Raw genomic sequence first — 6,246 nt, 5'->3', positions numbered from 1 at the left:
TTTACAAATATCCCATTTAACAAATATCCCTTTATTTTTCTTTTCAGAGATTTTACATTCTCTTCTCTGGTCCCTCTAAACGTGGGTACTACCTCTGATCCACAGCTCATTATGGGCAGGAAAACCCCCTTTTCCTCAGCTCTCCCTCCCTTCCACATCACCTCAACTCGCTTCTCTTGCTCTCCCCCTTCCTCCCTGTCCCACAACTCTTATATAATGATGGCACTTGTTAAGCGCTTACTATGTGCAAAGCACTGTTCTAAGCCCTGGGGGGGATACAAGGTGATCAGGTGGTCCCACGTGGGGCTCACGAAAGAACACAGGCTTGGAAGTCAGAGGTCATGGGTTCTAATCCTGGATCCACCACATGTCTGCTGTGTGACCTTGGGCAAGTCACTTAACTTCGCTGAGCCTCAGTTACCTCATCTGTAAAATAGGGATTAAGACTGCGAGCCCCACGTGGGACAATCTGATCACCTTGTATCTCCCCCAGCACTTAGAACAGTGCTTTGCACATAGTAAGCGCTTAACAAATACCATCATTATTTATATCTATAATCTTATTCATTTATATTGATGCCTGCTTACTTGTTTTGTTGTCTGTCTTGCCCTGCCCACCCCCAACCCAAGACTGTAAGCCTGTTGTGTTGTTACCGTTATTATTATGACCTTCTCCCAGCACCGTGCTCTATCCACTATGCCATGCTGCTTCCTGTCTAGTGCTTTAGCTGCAGAAAGAGCAGTTTCAAACCAGATTAATGGTCCCTGTTGCCTCTTTTTTTATATATAACCATCCTTTGCTTATGAGGATCACAGTCATCATAGTACTTGTTAAACACTTTGTATAATAATGATGGCATTTGTTAAACGCTTACTATGTACTAAGCACTGTTTTAAGCGCTGGGGAAGGTACAAGGTGATGAAGTTTTCCCACGTGGGGCTCACAGTCTTAATCCCATTTTACAGATGAGGTAACTGAGGCACAGAGAAGTTAAGTGACTTGCCCAAAATCACACAGCTAAGTGGCAGAGCTGGAATTTGAACCCATGACCTCTGACTCCCAAGCCCATGCTCTTTCCACTGAGCCACGCTTCTTCTTTGTATGTGCCAAGCCCTATACTAAGTCCTGGGATTGATACAGGAAAATCAGATCGGACACAGTTCCTGTTCCACACAGGGCTCGCAGTCCAAGTAAAAGAGAGTATGATTTAATCCCCATTTCACAGATGAAGGAACTGAGGCACAGAGAAGTTATTAAATGACTTGCCCAAGGTAACACAGCCGACACATGGCAGCAGCCAATCCACTCCACCATATGTGCTTACTTAAGTAGTTAATAGAACAGTGCTTTGCACATAGTAAGTGCTTAACAAATGCCGTCATTATTATTATTATTATTATTATAACTGTAGTATTTAAGAGCTTCCTATGTGCCAGGCCCTGTACTAAGCGATGGTGTGGATATAAGTGAATTTGGTTGGACACAGCTACTGTCCCATGTGGGGCTCTCACTCTCAACCCCCATTTTACAGATGAGGTAACAGAGGCACAGAGAAGTTAAGTGATTTGCCCAAAGTTACAAAGCAGACAAGTGGCAAAGATGGGATTAGAACCCATGACTTCCTGATTCCCAGGCACATGCTCTATCCACTACACCACACTGCTTCTCATGAAAGGCAACGCTGGGATTTGAACCCAGGATCTCCTGTTTACTAGACAGGTGTTTTAACCAACTAAACCATGGTGCCATGTTCCTTGTTGTTCTCATGAATTTGCTGTGTACAGACTCTGCTGTGTTCAGACTCAAGACTGGCTCTTTGGGATCCCAGTCTTCTCATAGAAAGTTAGATCTTTCCCAGTTTCTGCCCGTCAGGCTGGTATGTCTGCCTGCTGTTCTGCTCTTGCGGCAATCCACTGATACGTCACATTGTTTGAGACTGGGCCTTTTCCACTGACCTCACAGCACAGTTGCTCTTTGACTCCTGAAGCAATGTGATTTTAGAATCATCACCATCAATCTTATTTATTGAGCGCTTACTGTGTGCAGAGCACTGTACTAAGCGCTTGGGAAGTACAAGTTGGCAACATATAGAGACAGTCCTTACCCAACACGGGCTCACAGTCTAAAAGGGCTTGTCAGTATCCTAACTGCAACTAACAAAGACCTGCTGGGTTGGGGCCGATTATGACATTGCAGCTTCTGGGTTCTAAAAAGAGTGGCTTAGGGAAATTAAGGATAAAACAGGGAAGGCCCCTTGGAGGACATGTGATTTTTGGTTTTTTGTTGTTGTTGTTTGTACTTTGTTTTTTTAGGAGGGCTTTGAAGGTGGGGAGAGTAATGGACTGTTGGATATGAAGGGGGGCAAAGTTCCAGGTTAAAAACTAGCTAAAGAGACAAAGGTGACCGCATGCATTGTGGAAGGCACACAGCATGATGTGATGTTGGCATACACATCATTTTTGTATTTAATGATATTCAAGCACTTACTATGTATCAAACACTGTTCTAAATGCTAGGGTAGATCCAAGTTAATTATCCCTGCATTGGGCTCACAGTCTAAGTAGGAGGGAAAATAGGTATTTCATCCTCATTTTACAATTGAGGAAACTGAGGCACAGAGAGGTTGTGACTCACCCAAGGTCACCCAGCAAGCAAGTGGAAGAGTCAATCAATCAATCAATTGTATTTATTGAGCGCTTACTGTGTGCAGAGCACTGTACTAAGTGCTTGGGAAGTACAAGTTGGCAACATATGGAGACAGTCCCTACCCAACAGTGGGCTCACAGTTTAGAAGGGGGAGACAGAGAACAAAACCAAACATACTAACAAAATAAAATAAATAGAATAGATATGTACAAGTAAAATAAATAAATAGAGTAATAAATATGTACAAACATATATACAGAGTCGGGATTAGAACAGGTCCTCTGACTCCCAGGCCTGAAGTCTTTCCACCAGACCACACTGCTTCTCTTATGGAAGTAAATTGAGTTTTGTGTAAGTATACTCAGTTTCCTACAACTTAGAACATTCGTCATCTGCTTGCTCCAGAGTTTTTGTTTTCTATTCCCAGTCCCTGTGAGCACAAGCCACTGGTCCAAACAATGGAATTGGGCTGCAGGAGTCCCAGCTGAGGAAGGCTGGGGACTTTAAATTAAAATCCTGAAAATAAAGGTGTCTAGTGACTAACCCATTACTGGGGAGGGGCAGATCAGCCAACCAATGGCTCTGTCTGGTAGAGAAGGTGGCATGTTCTAGGGATAAGGTCTTGTGTCTGGGAATCAAGAGGCAGGAGAGAAGTAGCATGACCTAGTGGATAGAGCATGGGCCTAGCAGTCAGAAGGAACTGAGTTCCAATCCCAGCTCTGTCACTTATCTGCTGTTGCACCTTGGCAAGTTACTTCACTTCTCTGTGCCTCAGTTGCCTCATCTGTAAAATGGGGGTTAAGAATGTGAGCCCCATGCAGACAAGGACTGTGTCCAACCTGATTAACTTGTATCTACCCTAGTGTTTACAACAGTGCTTGACACACAATAAGCACTTAACAAATATCATTTGAAAAAACAAAAAAAAAACCTTTAGTCCCAACTCTGCCATTGTCCTACTGCATTACCCTGGAGAGTCACTTAACCTCCCTCTACCTCCATTTCCTCAGCTTTAAATTGGGGGTGGTATCTCTCTTTCTAAATCTTACAATGTGACCCCATGGAGAAGCAGCGTGGCTCAGTGGAAAGAGTCTGGACTTTGGAATCAGAGGTCATGGGTTCAAATTCCAGCTCTGCCACTTGTCAGCTGTGTGAGTCTGGGCAAGTCACTTAACTTCTCTGGGCCTCAATGGGGATTAAGACTGTGAGCCCCCCGTGGGACAACCTGATCACCTGATTACCTGGTAACCTCCCCAGCACTTAGAGCAGCACTTTGCACATAGTAAATGCTTAATAAATGCCACCACCATCATCATCATCATTATTATTATTATTATTATTATTATTATTATGTGGGGCACAGACAATGACCAATTTAATTATCTGGTTTCTGGGCTTGGACCAGTGGTGGACAGACTGTAGACTCTAGACTGCAAAATTGTTGTGGGCAGGGAATGTCTGTTTATTGTTGTAGTGTACTAGCTTAAGATCTTAGTACAGTGTTCTATACACTGTGAGCACTCAAAATTGACTGTCTGACAGGTCATGTTTCATAAGCATCATAATGAAACTGAAGCAATGGCTACTCTACCACGTGGCCTAGTGGATAGATCATGGGCCTGGGGTTCAGAAGGACCTGGGTTCCAATCCCAGCTCTGCCACTTGTCTGCTGTGTGACCTTGGGCAAGTCAATTAATTTCTCTGGGCCTCAGTTCCCTCATCTGTAAAATGGGGATTAAGGCTTTGAGCCCTATATGGGTCAGGGACTGTGTCCAACTGGATTACCTTGTATCTACCCCAATGCTTAGAACAGTGCCTGGCACACAGTAGGTGCTTAACAAATACCATAATTCTTATTATTATTATTATTATCATCACTGACTGGACTGGTGTAGATTTGCATTAGAAATCTGTCTGTTAGACTTTTATAGAACTGACTCTAAGGCCAGAGGTCTACAGTGATGAAACTTCAACCAGCCCCTTTCTGCTGGATGTCGTTCACAGGGTATAGTTCATTTGTCATGCTGACTTATGTCAGTTCTGTTACCACTAGTATTGGGGTTTTTTGATGTGTTTCAAATATGAGAGTTGATCCTCTCCCCACAATGGCATTGCCATTACTATATATTTTTTTTTAAAAAAATTCTTCAGGGATTTCTTGCTTGGGCAGAAGCCTGCCTTTTTTTTCCCTTCTTGTTTCAAATGCTTGCTTATCAAGAGGTTTTTCCCAACATATCTCCACTCTACTCTTGACAGAAACTGTGACAAGTACAGAGAAATTGTCCAAACTCTTCCATGCATGTCTTAAAATGGATACAGGAGAGCTTGTTTAATACTACTAGCCTTCTGGTCATTTTTAAATTCAAGCTTCCTGTTTGGTACTGGAGTTTATTTCTTCCTAGCCATTTAATTTTTTTGAAAACTAATCTATTACACATTTTAAGAGCTTTCCAATAATCACATTTTAAAACTAATTGTAGTGTTTTTCTTCAAGGAGATTAATAAGGCCACTGGTTTCTGGACAGTGCTACCCTAAGGATGTTTTCACAGTAACACTGAAAATAAATGAAATAATGGTTATGCTTTAATCACAGCATAATTTCTGTAATATTTAAAGCATTCAGAAAAAAATTACAAGATTTTTTTTCAATATCCTTTGTGTTCATCATCCAAAATTTGTTGTATAGTTGGTATAGAATATCCTAATATAATAATAATGATAGTATTTGTTAAGCACTTACTATGTGCCAAGCACTGTTCTAAGCACTGGGGTGGGTGGTACAAGGTGAACAGGTTGTCTCACTTGGGGCTCACAGTCTTCATCCCCATTTTCCAGATGAGGTGACTGAGGCCCAGAGAAGTCAAGTGACTTGACCAAGGTCACACAGCAGACAAGTGGCAGAGCTGGGATTAGAACACACGACCTCTGACTCCCAAGCCCAGGATCTTGCCACCGAGCCACGCTGTTGGGTAATGTCAATACTGTTAGGAAAAAATAGGTGTTCTTGAACAATTTACATTTTATCTTCTAACACACTATTATGATTTCTTAACATCTATTTGTTGAAGATGTCCTTCATACTATTGATTGCTATTTAGGTCCTGAGATGAATTTTACTGCTGATTCTTTTTTCACTAAGCTTGGTTATTTTCCTATCATTCCAAAATTGCTTCATAAGAAGTTATTTTTCTGGAATAGAAATGCTCATATAAAGTTAATCAGAAAGAACTTGACACTCAGAATTAATGACCTATGCTACTACATTACGACTTTTGAACCAGGTCTATGGTTGCAGGAATAATTCAAGGAATAATGGGCCTTTTCCTAAATGATTATTCAGCAGCAATAAACCTCATGTGTGCTTTAGTTATTTTCATTGCTTAAGAAATATCAATGCTTATTTTTGGATAAAACTCTTTGGCTACCATTATATTGAAATGAAAAACATTTTAAGGGTAGCTCTGTCCATGTGGAATAAATTGTTATAGGAGAATGGTAACTCTGTTTCTTAATATTGATGATAATAATAATGGTATTTAAGTGTTTACTACGCATCAAGAACCATTCTAAACTCTGGGGTAGATATAGTTAATCAGGT

The 6,246-nt window shown here is 41.4% G+C and overlaps 1 non-coding gene across 1 annotated transcript; it reads right to left on the bottom strand.

The window, feature by feature from the left end:
* Positions 1-1,674: 1,674 nt before the first annotated feature.
* On the bottom strand, positions 1,675-1,748 carry TRNAT-AGU. Its single transcript has one exon. It is a non-coding gene; the product is annotated as a tRNA-Thr (tRNA).
* Positions 1,749-6,246: the final 4,498 nt, after the last annotated feature.

Source organism: Tachyglossus aculeatus, chromosome 1 (genome assembly GCF_015852505.1).
Source record: "Tachyglossus aculeatus isolate mTacAcu1 chromosome 1, mTacAcu1.pri, whole genome shotgun sequence".
Taxonomy (NCBI): domain Eukaryota; kingdom Metazoa; phylum Chordata; class Mammalia; order Monotremata; family Tachyglossidae; genus Tachyglossus; species Tachyglossus aculeatus.
Note: the sequence above shows the minus strand (reverse complement) of the source record. Positions and strands in the feature narration are given on the sequence as shown.